The following is a 19,312-nucleotide window of genomic DNA, read 5'->3' on the forward strand; positions in this document are numbered from 1 at the left end:
ACTTCCTTCTATGAGAGAAAATCCCTCAGAATAAAAAGGATTCGGCCATCACAATATTTTCTAACTTCACTCTGAAATATTTTTAATGGTGTAAAAATATCTACAGCTAGACAAATTAACAAAAGATAGTCTTGCCTGTAAAATATTTCGATGGAATTTTAAAATGCTAACTTTAATGATAGCTGATGTTTATTAAAACTTTGCTATCTTTCAAGTACTGGACTAACTGGCTGTACATATGAATCTCTGAAGAATACCTCTCCTCTGTCAGACTCAAAATGTGTGACGACATTTAATGTTTCTTGAATGCGTGCGGATAAATATATTCACAAGTTTGGGCTTGTGATAAAGTTCCTAGAACGTACTGCTGATTTGTTTTCTAAAGAACAAAACAACGTTCTTCAACTTCCCACTTACGTGTATGGAATTAAACTTAGTAAAACTAGAAGGGTAGGCTATGTGTGATATACGTTAAGATGTACAATACTGGACACAACTTACAACACTTGTAGTCGTGGCCGAGTGGTTAAGGCGATGGACTAGAAATCCATTGGGGTCTCCCCGCGCAGGTTCGAATCCTGCCGACTACGATCGTGGGCTTTTGTAATTTCCAACTCTACTGGAAATAGTCTATCTCAGAGATTTTATAAATGACATCAATGACTTCTCTATTTCTATGAAGTAGCTATAAGCTTCCAGATTGATATTCATTTAAAATAAGAAAGAATTGCTATCTCATAATAAAGTGGTTCTTAGATTTTATTTTCTCATGAAGAAATTGAACAAAAGTAAATTAAAGACATCAGTAAAACTTCTAGTTTTCTGGTTCTAGTTTTGCATCTTCTTTGAAATGAAATAAATATTTCCCAAGTGTAACCTTAGAACTTCAGCATAATACTGTCACTTCCTTTTTCTATATGTACACCAGCCTATAGGCGGGCCAGTGGCGCAATGGATAACGCGTCTGACTACGGATCAGAAGATTCCAGGTTCGACTCCTGGCTGGCTCGGTAGCTTTTTGTTTTGTTTGGGAATTCTCAACTTTCTCCTGTATTGAATTTCTGTATATTAATTGTTTTCATATATTTCACCTTACACAAAATAAATATATGCTAGAATTTAACTTTGCCACTCCTTCATACTCTTTGGTTGCTTTTCCTCAAAGCACATCACTCACTACCTGTAGTGGATGACTGTGACTAACAATCCTTAAGGATTTCCGTTATAACAAACCTCATCTACAGAAATAGGTATCCTCTGCACCGACTCTCTCCTCTTTGCCAATTTCCCCTTTTATTATTACTATTACTATTTTATATATACCAGAGATGCACTTAGATTAGGAAGACTCAAAATATGTTCCTAAGAAAAAGGACTAGCAGAGGATGGTTTCGATCCATCGACCTCTGGGTTATGGGCCCAGCACGCTTCCGCTGCGCCACTCTGCTCCCAATAAGGTATATCCTTAATTACCTTTTAGTATTTCTTTGTTCCCCTCCCCCTACACTTTTTAAAAAATTGTTTTAAGTTGTTACAAGACGTGTAATCTTGCCGAAATCTCCGTGAACCAAGAGCACTACAACTGTTGCAAATAGGAAAGAAAGGTCTGTAGAGACAGATGGCTCAGTAGTTAAGATTACTGGTTGCTCTTGCATACAACCCGAGTACAATTCCCTGTACTCACATGGTGGCTCACAATCATCTATAAAATACTTCCAGTTCCAGGGAACTCAACATCTTCCTTTGATTTCCTGGGCACGTGGTGCATATACATACATGAAAGTATTCATACACACAAAAAAATAAATCTTAAAATAGAAAAAATAGCAGACAGTAGCGGGGTGTGATGGCGCACGCCTTTTAATCCTCAGGCCGTGAGAGGCTCAGATGGAGGCCAGCCTGGTCTACAGAGCGAGTTCCAGGACAGCCAAGGCTACACACAGAAACCCTGTCTCAAAACAAAACCCGAAAACATACAAAACAATTGGCTGTGTGCGGTACCTCATTTATATCATCTGCTGATAGATCAAATTCATGATTTTAACAGTCGTCAGTACAAAGTGTGAAACCCAAACAGGAACCACATTGTACGTTATTATTAAGTCCCCAGACCTTACAAGAATACACTTCTGTTTCCTAAGCCAGACATATCCTGCAAACTCTGTTTTCAACCTAGACTCAACTCGGACCCTCATGATGTGCTCCCACCCTTTTTTGCCTTGCTAAACTTTTGTTTGCCAAACATGATTGCCCTTGTGCCTTATGAAAATGTGACTTCCCAGATACCTTGATGACTCCCCTTCCACAGGAAGTAGTCTTGCACTTACCTTTTCTTGCCTCCTTTCTAACAGTTATCCGGACAGCTGCGTTCTGTCACACTTATCTACCCCATAGGCAGCCTTGAGCCCTGAGACACCCCCCACACACACACACTTCTGATCAGGTGCTAACAGCCAATTATCTCGACAACTGTTTTCTATCAACCCTAACCCTTCTCCATAAAAGGAACCTCAAAAGCCAGTGAGGGGCTGCTGCCTGAAATCCTGACTTAGGGTTGCGGCAGCTGTCTGGCCAGTCTAAATAACGCTTTCTTAATTAGACAGTCGTGGAAACATTTCCCCCAACCCCTCAGGTCTAACAAAAGACTTCTGAAGAAATAAACGTGCTGGTTCTCTGGTGGATCTGATGCCACAGAGCGGTAAGTACTGGCACATTTGTGCTCTTTTGTTTTTTAAATACAGAGATTTATTTAAGTCCGTCGAGTTGGGGGGAGAAGGCACGGAATCTGTAGTTCACAAGTTTTAATGGTTCGTTCCCAGAATTTGGCGGCCTAATTGCGTTCAGGCCCCCCTGCCTTAAGAAATGAAGTAACTCCATTCGAATTTTTGCAGAGGTGGAGAAATCAGTGATCCTGTGACGCAAAAGTTAACTTGAGGCAGGAATCTCATAGCCCAGGTCACACATTCCAACTGGAGTGATAGGCCTAAATGTAAGAAGAGTCTACAAAAGCCGCGGCTGAGTTAGGAGACAAGTATAGAACAATAGCATCTGGGGTTAAAACAGGGACAAGAGTGCGTAGCGAAATTCAGAATGCATGTAGTAAGTTACTAAATTATTTGTGGATACCTGCGTGGATTCTTTCTTCTTTTCTTTTTAATAACTACAATAATTCATTGTCCTTAAGTCTAGGGTGATACCAAGTATAAAATACTGACCCCGACGTGATTTGAACACGCAACCTTCTGATCTGGAGTCAGACGCGCTACCGTTGCGCCACGAGGTCACCTGAGAGAAAAATGTTTAATTACTATCTAACCAAATCTATGTAATTAGCTTCTGCTATTCTTCAGAGGTGCAGTAATTAGTGATCTTAACAAATCTTTTCCTTCGTCCCCGTCCTTCAAAGGACGCTAACAAAGTGTGCTCTGAACTCTGTACAAGAGACTGTTCCTTGTCTGACTTGGAGCCGACGGTTACCAGATATCGACCACCTTCCAGATCACATCGCTGTACCAGAACCGGGTACCAGAACAACATTTATGTCTGAATGAATCAAGAGAGGATTCCTGACTCGCTGGTCAAAGGACCTGCCTGGAAAAGCTCCGGAAGCCGAGGATCCTTGTCCTCCAGATATGAAATAAAAAGTGGGTGAACCACTTGACACTACTGTTAAACGATCACCTTTCTCGAAATGAAAATTAAATATCACTTTCCAAGGTAGAGAAGAGAAGAGGAGAGAAGAGAGGAGGGGAGGGGAGAGGAGAGGAGAGGAGAGGAGAGGAGAGGAGAGGAGAGGAGAGGAGAGAAGAGAAGAGAAGAGAAGAGAAGAGAAGAGAAGAGAAGAGAAGAGAAGAGAAGAGAAGAGAAGAGAAGAGAAGAGAAGAGAAAAGAGAAGAGGGAAAGATGCCACAGGATTCCTACTGGGAATTTTTTAAAGGGCTTTAAAATAATGTATTGAAAAACCTTGTGTCTGATTCTGTGTAGGAAGCTGAGCATCTGGCTATATTTTCTTGTTATAATGAACTTGGTTATTCAGTGGAGTAGTGGAAAGGAGTTGGAGAATCAGGGAAAAACAAGTTTTCTCACTGTCATCAAATCAAAGAGTAAAGTGGCAGTCTGTTGTCAACTTTACTTTGTCATTGGTAGCTCACTCTCCAGACAATTCCCAAGCAGGAGTATGCTGGCAAAGGTTTAGCAGCCACCATTGGCCAAAACACCACTGGTGAAGTGCTGGTGAAGTGCTTGTTAATTTCCAAGGGGCAAATCGTCTCACCATAGCTGATTCATATATTGATACAGCCCTAGTGCCCTGTAATAGCCTCTTTCCTACAGCTGTTTGCTCATGGCATTTCTTCTGGTTAGCCTCAGCTGTCAACTTGACACACCCTAAAGCTGAGAATGATTCAATTGGGGAATTCCTTTGATTGGCTTGGCTGGTGCATATGTCTGTGAAGCATTTCCTTGATGCTGACTGATAAGCCCAACATGGACAGTGCCTCCCCTGGGCAGATGATGGTTCTGGGTTGTATGAGACATCAGGTTGAGCAAGCCATGAGGAGCAAGCCAGTAAGCAGCTATTTTTACAAAACTTCTGTTTCCCTTGCTGACTCCACATCCTGCCCAGATTCCTCTTCATGATGAATTACAATACTGTAAACTAAAATAAACCCCTGTGTACTCAAGTTGCTTTTGTCTGTGATGTTTGTCACAGCAACAGAAAAGCAAACTACAACATTGTAAGCATCTCTTTTAATAAACCTCTTACCCAAAAGGGCAATCTGCCTCAGTGTCCCTTTTGTACCTCAGACCTAAGAACATTCATTATAAAGTTACTTATGTCACCCAATGTTGAGTTGGAAAGATATTTGCACAGATAACTCCTATGAGCCAGTACAAGCAGCCACATGCACCATCAAGGTCTGTTCTTGACATCAGTATCAATAAAAGAAATGGGTGTTCTTAGGCATTGTGGTGTTTTGAACAAGCTATGTTCCCCATAGACCTGGGTATTATAATATTTGGTTCCCAGTTGGTGACATTCATTGAGGACGTGGTACATCTGCTCTGGAAGACATATGAGAAAGTATGTCACTGAGGAGGATGGCCTTGCCCCACTTTCAGTTTTCTATCTGTTTTGCATTTGCATTTAAAGATATGATCTCTCAGCTTGCTGTTACAGCTGCCTGATGTAATGCTGTCCTCACTGTTATGGACTCTAATCCCATGGAACTGTAAGCCAAAATAAACTCCTTCTTCTGTAAGTAGCTTTTGCAGCAATAGAAAAACAAACAGCACGGGTACCAAATGTCAAGCTCACTTCTCTGAACATTCAAGTATCATCATACAATTCTATCAAGTCTTCATTGTAAGTCTGTTAAGTCAGTTGAAACATAAATCTTGTCATAAGCAACTAAAAAATTTGAACAACTGAACTCACTTCTTTCCAATCTGAACAATCAGTAAAGAAGGCCATTATGTTCTCTTTACTAGAGAAATGGAGATAACACATCCCATAATTATGTCTGTGACAGGGAAAGCCCGGGAAGGATAGTTAGTTCACAACCACAAAATAAGAAATCAGTCCCCAGCATCACTGGCACTGTGCTTGCTTTCTACTAACATCTCCAAATCTATTTCATCCTCCTAAAAGCAGTTTCAGGGCTATCCCGGCATTCCTTGCCTTACTTCCTGACCAACAGCAGTCCCAGGAGTCTGATTTCCCTCCACCCTCCCAAATCTATCTAGTAGGGCATACTCTCCCCTGTCTCCCAAGTTGGATAGAGCTAGCTTTATTTGACCTCTGATGTTTTTTGTTGTTGCTGTTGTTGTTTTGGTTTGGTTTGGCTTGGTTCGGTTTTTCGAGACAGGGTTTCTCTGTGTGGCCCTGGCTGTCCTGCAACTCACTCTGTAGACCAGGCTGGCCTCGAACTCAGAAATCCTCCTGCCTCTCAAGTGTTAGGATTAAAGGCGTGCGCCACCACTGCTGGGCTCTCTGATGTTTTTTTAGAGGTCTTTGGTAAATGTTCTTTAGCAAACAAGAGCAAGTGTCCCTGGTATAAAAGAAAATTAAATGTTAAACTAAAAAGGCTTGAGAGAATTGGTCTGAGGCAAGATTTCATACAAATGATCACTTTCAAGACAGATGGCCTGGGCTAAATTTGAAAGACATTGTCCAAGGAAGAAAAATTAACTGGCTGTCAGGATCGGGGCCTCGCATGTGAGTACCACACAGATCAATAGCAATGAAAGGCTGACACTGTCTCTGAAAGGGGATGTCCTAAGATGCCTTTGGATCCAAGAGCTGGAGAGCTGTCCTGGCTTCTGCCTTACTCGACCTGCTAATTATTCCAGGCCTACCTGGAAGCCAAAGGATGAAGGAGCCCAGGTAAGAAATTCTTTATGCTGTAGAGTAGAAGGATGAAAATGGACCTGATGATACGAAGCAACTTGATTCACATAATAACTCCTGTTATGATCAACCTGTTAAATCTGTTAAAAAGTATTTTAAATAAATAATATTCAATACTGGAGTCTGCCCTTTGGGACAACTCTTTCCAATATGCCATTATAATGAGAAGAATATCAGTGAAACAGATTTACTCTAGAATTACAATCATCAACATCATGACAAGGTTTGTTTTGTTTTGTTTCTTGAGATAAATCTCACACTGTAGTCCAGGCTGACCTTGAATTCCAACTTGCAGCAATCCCCCTGCTTCTGCCTCCCAAGTGCTAGTATTATAGGTGTAAACTACCACATCAAGCAAAGACTATCTTTGCTTGGGAAAAAAATAGTATGTGTGTATGCACAAATTTTACATTGTTGCTAAAAAGGTCTCAGATGTCCAAAGCTGCTTGATCAGACAGAAGGTCCCCCCACGCTGTGGAAGAGCTGCATGTAACCTCTTCTTTTTGCAGCATTCATAGCTATTTTTATATTTCAGAAGGTTTGCCATGAATTATAATAATATTGCTCCATGACAAATTACATGAAATTGTATGGTCCATATATAAGTGTGTATGTGTGTGTGTGTGTAGTATGTGTGTGTAGTGTATATATATGTAGTGCCTATGTGTGTGTGTAATATGTGTTGTGTATGTGTATAGTGTATGTATAGAGTGTGAGGTGTGTATAGTGTGTGTGTGTGTGTGTAGTATATGTGTGGGGTATGTATATGTGTAGTGTGTATGAGTGTGTTTATAGTGTGTAGTATGTGGTGTGTATATGTATAGTGTGTGTATAGTGTGTGGGGTATGTATGTGTGTGTATAATGTATGTAATATGTGTGTGTGTATAGAGTGTGTATAGATGTCATCGGACAATCTCAGGTGTTATTCCTCAGTCACTGTCCATGTAGTGTGTATGTGTAGTATGGGTGTGTGTGTGTAGTGTATACACATACCACATACACACATGTGGAGCTAGTGAGCTCCAGGGAGTCTTTGCCATCTCCCCATCATTGGAATTGCAAGCCTGTGTCACAGATCTTGGCTTTTTGATGTGGGGTCTAAGGATCAAACACTCAGGTCAGCATGTTTGCATGGCAAGCACTTTACCAACTGAACTATCTCCCCAGCCCATACATTAAGTTTTGTTGGCACAGCCAAACCAGCTTCATCTGCAACCACACCATGCAACAGTAAGAAATATTTAATATCTAACTCCTTATAAAAATAAGGCTCCAGATCCCAGTCTAGAGAAGGATGTCTTAGAGACACACCTACCTGCTGTATCCTGGTATCAGAAGCATCTCCCACAACTCTGATTTCAGATGCAGCAGGGCAGGGGATTCTGGTTTCTTCCAGTTTGAACTGCTGCCTGGAGTCTCTTTGCTGGACCACTTGAATTAAAGACATTTGAAAAGCAGCAAATAAAAAGGTTGATTATGAATGTACTACTTTTTGTCAACCAGTGAAATTTCCTGTTGAGAGCTGTTCTCATTCTTATCATCAAAGATAAAAAATTTGAGGCCCAAAGAACTCTGCACAAACAAGCCTTGTTAAACTTCTTTCCATAACAATCCTCCTACAGCCACCCTGCCCGAGTCTCTTTGCTTTATAGAACAACATTTTGGTTTACTTTTTGTTCTCCTGGTCTGTTCCACATATCAGCGACTCCCCCTTTTAAAATGACATTTATTGTACCATGTAAAACTTGTGTTAGACTGGATGTGGTGGCGTAGTGATACATGCCTTTATTCCCAGCACTTGGAGGTAGAGGGAGTCGGATCTTGGCAGATTTCTCTGAGTTTGAGGTCAGCCTGGTCTATGCAGTGAGTACTAGGACATTTGGGGCTATTTGAAGCAATCCTGTCTCAATAAGACAAGACAAGACAAGACACAAAAACAAAAAACAACAAACTTGTTTAAAGATCAGAGGGGTGTTTCAGTGGATAGACAGGAAAGGCCTGGCTGGGCTCAATCTCCTCCAGAGCCGACAAGATGCAGGGAGAGAACATCTTTGCACCAGGTTGTACTCTGATGTCCTTGTGTCCTATAGTGCACATACATGTGTGGGTGCACAAAAACACACACAAAATAGATAAAAGTAAGAGAAAGCAGTTAAACTTGTATTAGGCTTTTTTTTTTTCCTGTTGACCTGTCTTGTGGTAGTTTAACTCTCAAATCAAACCACAATCTCAAGAAGGTGGAATGGAGTCCTGTGCCCTTCTGTGTCCACTGCTGCAGCCTACAGGAGACAGAAGAACTAGGGGCCTGTTGTCTGACTTACCTCCAACCCCCTCTACCAACTGACCACCCCTGCACTTCATAATCCTGAGAGAAGACCCCATAGGATCTCTACTCTTGAGCTAGCAAAGTCACCATTGAATAGTTATAATATAATATAATATAATATAATATAATATAATACAATACAATATGCCCCACTCCGAAGTTACTCCATTGCCTTCTCAATTATGTAGAGTTGCGTTGTTAAAAGTAAACATATTAGGATGTAAAAACTAGGGGTTGGAGAGATGGCTCAGCAATTAAGTCAATGCTGACTGCTTTTCTTGAGTTCAATTCCCAGCAACTACATGGTGGCCCTCTTCTGCTGTGTCTAAAGACAGCTACAGTGTACTCATATTCATAAACTAAGTAAATAAATCTTTAAAAAGGGGGGGGTGAAAACTACCTTGGGAGTATAATTTATTTTGGGAGTAATGTTTTATTTTCAATTTGAGGGAGAAAAGTAGGCCACTGTAGTTTTGTAACCATCAGGAAAGAAGAGGAGCTTTTGTGGTTGTAGACCAGAGATCCACTCTTCCATTTTACAGGTATGTACTGTTAACTTACTCGATGCCAGACTCTATTCTAGGTTTAGTATGCGTCAGTTACTAAAACTGATTTTAAAAATCATTATTTTGTGTGTCTGTCTGTGTTTCTGGTGTATGTATGTGCATGATATGTGTGCCAGAGCCTCAGAGGCTCCCCACTCCTCAGGTTCTGGCTTCGTCTCTCTCACTGGCCAATACCCAGGAATTCTAAACAATACATTTTTAAGATTTACTTTGCATTTTTAATTGTCCAATGCATGTGTGTCTGTAGAAGCCAGAAGAGAATATAAGCTCCTCTGGAGCTAGCACTACAGCCTGGGGATTTGAGACCAAATATTTCACAGGTTGCTGTAAGACAAAAACAAAGAAGATACATTGCAGAATAAAAGTTCTGTTTACAGCTAAAACAGTTAAAAAGAAGTTCCTGTTAGTTTGGTGCTAGATCCTAGCTAAGCTATAGCCTACATATAGTCTCCCTTTATTACTGCTTACAAACCACCACCACCCCCCCTTCACTTGCTGCATATCCTTGTCTTTGTTCCTTCCCCCCGTTCTTTATTTCCTTTTAACAGGGAACAATCACCAACTCTCTCACCTCCAGTGAACACCTTATTTCTCCTATAAGATGGACTTCAAGAGGCCAGTGGGGAGGTGCTTTCTCAAACCCGGACTTAGAGAGAGAGACTGCTGGCTGGCCAGTCCCAATTGTGCCCAAATACGGCTCACTTTAATTTGGACAATTGCAAACTTGATCCTTTCTTGAGAATCTCAGGATTAACAGAGAGCAGCCCTGACAGGAGTGCTGGGGACTGAAGAGGAGTCCTGAACACAGCTCAATTTCCACTTAGCAGCACAGAAAAGCATTTTGAGGGAAGTCAGAGTGAGCCATTTAGGTAAAAAAACAAGGCATTTGAAGAGGGTCAAGTATGGACAGCCTCCTTAACTGTCCTGGAAAACCAGTGTGTGTGTGTGTGTGTGTGTGTGTGTGTGTGTGTGTGTGTGTGTGTGAGAGAGAGAGAGAGAGAGAGAGAGAGAGAGAGAGAGAGAGAGAGAGAGAGAGAGAGATGCTGTAGCCCTGGTGCCTAGCAAAACATATGATTCAATCATTTCAAGTCTTCATTTCCGTTGTCAAATCTCATTTTGTGCATCTGACCTGTTCAAATGCTGTCTCTTCCCAGTCAAGGGTAAAAAATAATACAAAGACATTAATAGTTTATTTCATTTCATTTTATCTATTGACACTGGAGTTCTCTGTGTAGCCCTAGCTGTCCTGGATCTAGCTCTGTAGACCAGGCTGGCCTTGAACTCACAGATTCACCTGCCTCAGCCTCTTGATTGCTGGGGTTAAAGGTATGCACCACAACTGCCTAGGTGACATTAGCTTTTTTAAAATCTCCCTTTATCTACAAGTTCAAGAGGGACCACTAAGAGGAGGCAGTGTGGCAGTGGAGTGCTATCTTACCAGATCCCCCCTGTGTCTTACTCCAGAATTTCATGTTAAGAGAAAAAAAAAATCTATTGTCAGAGATGCCTGTAATCACAGCATTCAGGAGGAGGCTGAGGAGCTCACAAGTTACAAGCTACCTTTGGCTACTTAGTATCAGCATAGACAACTAGTACTAATTTTGGTCTTATGTTGCTCAAACTGACCTTGAACACTTTATGTAGCTAAGGTTAGCTTTGAATTTCTGATCTTCCTGTCCGTACCTCTTAAGTGTTTGGATTATAGGTGCCTGTTCCACATTTGACTAATCCTATTTGAAATATGTATGTTAACATTCTAACCCTAGCCTGATAGTGTGCACCTTTGATCCTACCACTCAGATCTCTGTGAGGCCAACCTGATTTAAAAGCAAGTTCTAGGGAGAAACCCTGTCTCAAAATTCCAACCACCACCACCACCACCACCACCCATTTTCCCCACCCCCATCCCTGCCAGAGAAAACAACAACAAAATACCTTCTAAGCCTAGTACCTCAGAACCTCACTTTATGCAGACTCAGTTTGGGGAGGGCCTGAAACAGAACTATGAAGCTGTGATGTTTCCCAGTTCTGCTGAATGAGATTTGGTTGTGAGACTTAGGGTTCGGGTGAGGACACCATGTGAGATAAAAAGAACTGAGAATGTGTCCAGTTTAGAGGCATATGCCAGGGTGGGCGGACAACAATCACGGCTAGAGATTTTACTCCCTATCTTTGTCTCTCAATGTAAGACTAGCGAGCAGAGCCTTAGGTTACCTGAGCCCCTGTCAGTGAACCTTGAGAAGACGATATGCTCTAGAAAGATCAGGGGAGTGTCAATGAGGAAATTTCTAGATCATGTTGGCATGGAAATGACTCTAAGGAATTTTCTTCTTTGGGTTGAGTTGGGTTGAGTCGTGAACTAGGACTGTATGAAGGAGAGACCAAGCTGAGCACTAATGTTACTGGGGAAACAGATTCTCTTTTTGTGTCTTTGTCCCATTAATAAAATAATTTTTAAATAAAAGGAATACTAGCGGACAATTTTATTAGCTCCTTAGAGAAAAACAACTGGGCAGGCAAACTGAAGGATCCAGCAGGCACCCGGAGGAGAGAAAGGGAGTTAGCATTCCTCTATAGAGGTCTGAGACATTTGAAGAAGGATGTCAGGAAAGAGATCAATAATGCTGAGCCAGGGAGACACGTGGTTAGAAGCAGAAATAGAGACAATTTGTTAAGAAAGGAAAAGTATTCCCCAAGTGAAAGTGGAATAGTAAACAGAGAAAGATCAAAAGCAGAACAGTCTTTTAAGGAACCTAAGTGGTCCCCACCCCTCTCATTTGCATTTCCATTGCAAGTGTTCTGAAGGAAGGATAAAGCCCCAGATAAAAAGGATCTCCACGGATCAAGGCAAACTGGTTTCTTTCATGTGTTAATCTTGGCATTTCAGCCTTTCTCTTGCTACACTGGCATGCTTTAAGCTGAAGGTTCTCAGCCTGCAGGTTGAGACCCCTTTGGGGATTCTTTCACTTGGGTCACAGATCAGATAACCTGCATATCAGATATTTACATTACGATTCATAACAGTAGCAAAATTACAGGTATGATGAAGTACCAATAAAAAATAATTTTATGGTTGGGGTCACCACAACATGAGGAAGGAAATACATTGAAGGACTGCAGCATTAGGAAGGTTGAGAATTGCTGCTTAAGTGACTGCTCGCTGAGCTCCACAGTAGATACAATGTAGCCATTTTTTTCATCCTTTTAACACTGATTTCCCCGCTATCAGTGGGCTATAACTCCAACTGGAATAGCAAACTGAGTTAGCCCTCTTTCTGTTAAGTTGCTTTTGTCAGAATATTTTACCACAGGAGGAGAAACTAAGACACCTGTCATGGGTGAGGCACTACAAAAGAGAAAGAAGGAATTCTCTGGACCACAGTAACAACAGTAGGGTACTTGACCTGAGGTTTTCCTCACATTAACAAGTCAAGGATTACTGTGATTAGTTCTTTGTTCTTACTGTGGAATATTGTTGTTAATCAAGCATAAGTAATAACATAAAAATATTGGAACAGTTCAGATGTAGAGTGAAAAATTATAAAGACCATTTTATGAAATATTTTGTCTTTTTTTTTTTTTTCAGAGCTGTATTTACTTCTGTGTTCCTTTATGGTCCCATAGACCACCACATGTTGGGGGCCGACTTTTAGCAGAAAGCGGCTATCAGCTTTGCAGCCATCTTGAGCCTGCATGACATGAGATTTGCAGCCATCTTGAGCCTATACCCTGACAGGAGATTTGGATTACAATAGCCTACAACAGCTAATCACACTCCGATAATCTTGGTTTAGATACCTTGAGATTAAAGGTGTGTGAGATTAAAGGTGTGTGACTTAAGAGTATGACCTAGAAGTATAGAGATCAGAGTTAGAGACAAGACCTAAGGGCATCATTAAAGGTGTAACTTAGAGGCATGGCTTAGAAGTGAGACATATAAAAGGCAGAGGCAGACAGTAGAGATTGAGACTATAGAGGGAGAATCAGACAGGAGACACTTAGAAGAAGAGAAACTGAAGAATAAACGGGATTGAATCACACCCTGTCTGGTCTCCATTCTTTGAGTCTGCCCTCACCCTCGCTCTTGCTGAACCCTGACCCGCAGACCGGAGCAGCAGCTTGGGCCGGGATACAGTGGCCACCCAAACGTGGGTTGGCCCGGGCCTCAACATTTTGCCTGGGCTGCAACATTTATTTTGGCCACCCCAACGTGGGGCTAGTGTGGACCCCAACAACCACACATACAAACAAAACATTCTTTACAAATAAATAAAATTTAAAAAATAAAAATAAATAAATAGATAAAAATTAAAAAATTAAAAAATTAAAAAATTTAAAAAAACAAATAAATAAATCTAAATCTTCCGAAATACAAAATACTTCCAGCTATACTCTTGAATTATAAAAATAAAATGTAAAAACATGAAAATTTCCTTTGGGGAAGAAAAATACATTGCTCATTGATCCATGCCAACATTTTACCAAGCACTACTCCTGTTAGACACTGATCAGTACAACAGAATTCTCAAAAACTTGGGTTGGTCTCAGACTAGTCATTTCTGGCAGACAGTAAAAGTCGGCGTGTTCAGGCACACCTTCGTTTGTTTCAAAGAGGCCAACCTGAAGAATTCAAGAAGTTTTATTTCATAATATCTAGTTTTTCTGGGTCCTTATTTTCAGATACCCAGGGCCTGCAGATTCTTAAGCCCTAACCCTTATCAGACAAGCCCTGAAGCAAGATGCTTATTTCTTTCACATTTGTCAAGGGATATCGATTATCTAAAAGACAGGGAATAGGTGACACATCATTGTCTGGAGATGGAGAAAGAAGAAAGAAAAAAAGTATAGATGGATATCATTCTTATTTACCTTTAACTTTTGTCTTAGTTTATATTCTGTCTCTATGATAAAATGCCCTTACAAAAGCAACTTAAGGGTTCATCTTAGCTCCAAGTTCAGCACAGAGAAGTCATAGCAGCAGGGACTTCAAGGAGCAGATCATACCATATCTATAATTAGGAATATAGAGCAAGGAATGCACTTGTGTAAGTGCTTAAATCACTTTCTGCACTCTTATATAGTCTCAGAGCCTCTGTGTAGGGAATGGTGTCACCTGCAGTGGGCAGGTCTTCCCACTTCAATTAACATAATTAATATAACTTCCCACAGACATACCAGAGGCCTATTTCCCAACTTTGAAATCTATGTGCCTTGTAAATTCTACATTACATCTGAGATCTTTTACTTCTAGTGAGGAATCAAAAGCTATGACTCATTAAATAAACTTAAAACAATAGTAAGCATGTTGGAAACATATTTTCATGTGAAGTCAAAGGACAACTTGCTTGAGTTAGTTAGTTCTCTCCTATCACATGGGTGTTCTAACTTAGTGACAGATACCTTTAATGAGTCATCTTGCTAGCAAAATATATAGACGTTTTTATTGCAATAGTGGAGATTAAACCAATATACTCAGAGACACTAGGCAAGTACTCTACTAGTGCTAGGGCCTCTCTGTGCTATCTCTTTAGCTCCCTTGAGCTTTGTGATTTTTCCAAAAGAATTCAGATGTGATGTAGAAAGTGTAATATAGAAGAAAAATGGAGTTTATTGCAAGGTTAGGTAGGAGCACTGGGGACATGATAGTGGACAGACCATTGTGGAAGAAAGTATTCTCAAGAATGAAGAGATGGTCTTTATACCAATCTACTTTTTCAGGCAGCTTTTATACTATTTCTTAAAGTCTCTTTAACAGACAGCTTTCCTGGGGGAATGGGGGATTCATGTCCAGATGATTGCCAGGCATTTTGAGATTAACTCTTTGAGACAGGGTCTTACTAGCCATGGCTGATGTCAAATTCACAGGCCTACCTCTACCTCTGAGTGCTGGAATTAAAGGCATGGAATTAAAAATCATGCCTGGCTTGATTTAACTCTTAAGGAAGTAGACAATGCTCAGTGGTTTAAAACACTTAATGCTTTTCCAGAAGCCCAGGAGTTTGATTCCAGTATCCAGAGTCACTGAGTGTAACTCTAGTACCAGGGGATTTCATGACCTTTTCTGGCCCTCACAGACAGTCTAACATGCCGGGAGCCAAGCCCAGGAAATTACCTGGTGTTTTAGAAAGTCTAGTCAGTACAAGGTTAAGAAAGGACATTCACAGGTCTCAGGTCCCAGGAACCTAAAGAACGTCTGGCATTTCCTTGGAGCTGATTATGACAGTGGGATGGTCTAGGGTGATAAGATTATGACAGTGGGAAGGTCTTAGACAGTAAGGATTCCATAGTAAGATAGCCCTAAACAATGACCCTCACCCAAACTTCCCGGTTTGCTGTGTCTTTATAACCTGCCCCCAAAATTAAAGTTTCAGAGCTTGATCAGAACCTCAGACTTGCTCTCATTCTTTGTGTCTCTTGTCCTTTCATTCGTTCGCCCCCTTCCCTAAGGTCTTGTCGAATCCCCCCGGGCCAGGGCACTTGGCGCCCGATGTGTGGCCTTGTGGGTCGGGGTCCGATCGAAACGTTGCTTCCACAGGGACGTCCCGAAAGCATAGGATCGACGCTTCTCCAGAGAGAAGAGAGAAGATCCGCATTGTGATCGCCACAGAGTCACCCGCCTGTGAGATTGATCAGGTGAAGGTAAGAAATAGCAACGCAATTATGGGACAAGCATTGAGCAAACATGATTTGTTCTTAAAGGGTCTCAAGGAGTCCCTCAAGGCACGAGGAGTAAGGGTTAAGAAAAAAGGGTCTTAGAAAAGACAAATAGAATAGAGTTAGTTTAGAATAGTTAGTTAAATTAGTTAGAATAGAGTTAGACTAGAGAGATAGAATAGAATTTTTCCCTTTTCCCAAATAGAAAAGACAAATAGAATAGAGTTAGTTAGAATAGTGAGTTAGGTTAGTTAGAATAGAGTTAGAATAGAAGATAGAATAGAATTTTTCCCTTTTCCCAAATAGAAAAGATTTCATTGGTGATGTTTGTCGATGTTTCCCCAAGAGGAGACTATTGATGAAAAAAAAAAATGCTATGCCTCCTAAGGAGGAGATGAAAACATTAAACCTTGGAGATGAGGGAGAGAAAGGGCTAATGCAGTTGTCCACTCTCCGGCCGTGTTAACAAAAGAAAAGAAGAAGGTGATTTTAGAGCCCTTCTGGGAGAAGGAGAAGATCAGGAGACTGTCCTGCTTTTTCTCTGGCCCCTTCGGGAGAGACCCTCAGTACTGCTCTCTGTGTATATTTTTTGTCCTTGGTGCACCAATCTGTCTTTGTCTGTCAGTTTATGTCTGTGTTTTTGTTTCGTTGCTTGAATGTTGTTTCATGTTTAAAAGAAAATGGTTAAAACTTTATCTGCTGGTTGTTCAGACCTTGATTTAATTTTTAACTAGAGAGAGAGAGAGATAGAGAAAGAGAGAGAGAGAGAGAGAGAGAGAGAGAGAGAGAGAGAGAGAGAAGAAAAAGTAAAAATAAAAAGCAGTTTCAATTGGCCTTTGGAGCCCTGCACTTGTGGTTAGGAGTCTAGCACAGATGGAGAGGCCCTGCCATGGTCTCATTGATGTAAAAGCCGCTCATAAAGGGGCCAGCAGGTTTTTATGGCTTCTATGGTAAGGAGCTAATAGATGTTTCTCCTAGAAAAATCTGTGACTATGATTATTGGGTTCAACAGGTGACAAGGTGCTTCTCTTGAAATTACAGCTAGAAAAAGCAAGAAAAAATTGTTTAGTCTAAATATATGTGCAGCCACTTCATTTTTGCTTCAGACTGGTTTCAGAAGTATAAAATGTTCTGCATGTCTTGGATATAGATTATTTGCTATAAGTTATTGGGTATGATTAAAAAATTTTTTGCAACTTTGGTAACAGAAAGTTGGCTTAAAACTGGTAACTCAGGATTGGAGTCATTCAGAAACCAGATGTATAAAGATAGGATTTAAAACAATGTCTCTTTAAGAAGTATTAAAAGCTGCACTATCATGCATTCATATTTAAGAACTGACAGCCAAACTTAGTAACATGAAATAATGTACTTGGTGTTGATTTTAGAGAAAATAAATTGTTTATATTGTTAAAAATCGGTTTTGTTTCCCAAAATTATGGTTACACTCTAATATTGCAAAAGAAACTCAAAAATATAGTTAAACTGAGATCTCAGTGGGAGTTTTATCTAGAACACACACAGCTCTGATAAACCATTTTAGGAATTTGTAGGTAGTCTGCTAAAAGGGCTGGTAGAAATTTTAGAAACCCCAGGCAGGAGTTGTTTTTTACACATTTGGCTTATGAGAATGCTAACTTTAGTCCAAGCCATGCTTTCACAGCACTGAGGTGATAAGGAATGTTCTAGGTATGGAGACACGGGTCATTTTCGGAAAGACTGTCCAAAAAATAGAGGCATAGACAGACAGCAGAAGTGCTGTCTGGAAGCAGAATCACTCCCCTGGAATTTGTCCTCAGTACAGGAAGGATAATTGTTGGGCCAGGCCTCAAGAAATAGGCTCAGATTAAGAACTCTCACACTTGAGTTAAGAGTTTGAATCTTTCAGTGTATATTGTTCATTGCATGGTATTTTATTAGTTGATCTCTCTGAAGGAGTTTTAATGCAAGCCTTCACGCTCACACAATGAGCTTTAAATTTTTGGGAGTGCTTGTTGCTCCAGAAAATATTTAAAGGCAGAAAATATTTATATATAACTTGCGACGACACATCTCCTTTAGGAGCTGCATAGAACTCAGATCTATGCACGTTGGTTCGGCATGGCACGGACACAACGTGGGTACCTGCAAGGGGTGCGTGACAAGGTACCGCAGGGGGAGGACCCAAATTGTCCGCTTCTGAGTCCCCTGAAAAGCAAACCTGATTGCATAGAGGTTGGTGTTGATTTCTTGTGTCTCAAAGTAGCCGACTAGGACTCTCAATATCCTACATGGCCCATGAGATAAATAACCCTCTCCTCCCCAAAAAGACACGATTACAAATGATACTGGGAGGATCAGGTCAATGCTTTCCCCCTCTGGTCAATGCCCATTTATCTGCCAATGAGATTTCTTAATGTCCGCATTTGCCTGCCAGCCTCGTTTAAAATTGTTAAAATTGTTAAAAGGGAGCAGATGCCGGGAGCCAAGCCCAGGAAATTACCTGGTGTTTTAGAAAGTCTAGTCAGTACAAGGTTAAGAAAGGACATTCACAGGTCTCAGGTCCCAGGAACCTAAAGAACGTCTGGCATTTCCTTGGAGCTGATTATGACAGTGGGATGGTCTAGGGTGATAAGATTATGACAGTGGGATGGTCTAGGGTGATAAGATTATGACAGTGGGAAGGTCTTAGACAGTAAGGATTCCATAGTAAGATAGCCCTAAACAATGACCCTCACCCAAACTTCCCGGTTTGCTGTGTCTTTATAACCTGCCCCCAAAATTAAAGTTTCAGAGCTTGATCAGAACCCAGACTTGCTCTCATTCTTTGTGTCTCTTGTCCTTTCATTCGTTCGCCCCCTTCCCTAAGGTCTTGTCGAATCCCCGTGGGCCGGGGCACTAACACATGTGGTATATACTCACACATATAAAATAAGATAATTTTAAAGGCCTCCTGCTCAATAGTAATTACATACATGATCCTTCTAGAAGTTCAAAATGTCATGTCCAACTAGGGCCAGAGACACCATTCAAATCCCCCTTTTTAAAAACAGTTATCAAAGTCCTGTTTTAACTCCTGTTTTGTTTGTTTGTTTGTTTTTCCCCGAGACAGGGTTTCTCTGTGTAGCCCTGGCTGTCCTGGAACTCATTCTGTAGACCAGGCTGTCCTCAAACTCAGAAATCCGCCTGCCTCTGCCTCCTCCCAAGTGCTGTGATCAAAGGTGTGTGCCACCACTGACCAGCCCTTAATTCCTGTTTTTAAGAGCTGTTGTTTATGAGGCAGAGACGTTCAGTGACCTCCAGGCCTGCTGTGGTAGACACTAGCTACCTTACAGTCATTTAGGAAATAGGCATCAACTTGATCTGGCTGCTTCTAG

The 19,312-nt window shown here is 41.0% G+C and overlaps 4 non-coding genes across 4 annotated transcripts; 2 read left to right on the forward strand and 2 right to left on the reverse strand.

Annotated features, from left to right (window-relative positions):
* Positions 1-508: 508 nt before the first annotated feature.
* Trnas-aga (transfer RNA serine (anticodon AGA)) lies at positions 509-590 on the forward strand. The gene has a single exon. It is a non-coding gene; the product is annotated as a tRNA-Ser (tRNA).
* A 347-nt stretch (positions 591-937) lies between these two features.
* Positions 938-1,010, forward strand: Trnar-acg (transfer RNA arginine (anticodon ACG)). The gene has a single exon. It is a non-coding gene; the product is annotated as a tRNA-Arg (tRNA).
* A 366-nt stretch (positions 1,011-1,376) lies between these two features.
* On the reverse strand, positions 1,377-1,448 carry Trnam-cau (transfer RNA methionine (anticodon CAU)). Its single transcript has one exon. It is a non-coding gene; the product is annotated as a tRNA-Met (tRNA).
* A 1,763-nt stretch (positions 1,449-3,211) lies between these two features.
* Positions 3,212-3,283, reverse strand: Trnaw-cca (transfer RNA tryptophan (anticodon CCA)). The gene has a single exon. It is a non-coding gene; the product is annotated as a tRNA-Trp (tRNA).
* Positions 3,284-19,312: the final 16,029 nt, after the last annotated feature.

Source organism: Arvicanthis niloticus, chromosome 8 (assembly GCF_011762505.2).
Source record: "Arvicanthis niloticus isolate mArvNil1 chromosome 8, mArvNil1.pat.X, whole genome shotgun sequence".
Taxonomy (NCBI): Eukaryota; Metazoa; Chordata; class Mammalia; order Rodentia; family Muridae; genus Arvicanthis; species Arvicanthis niloticus.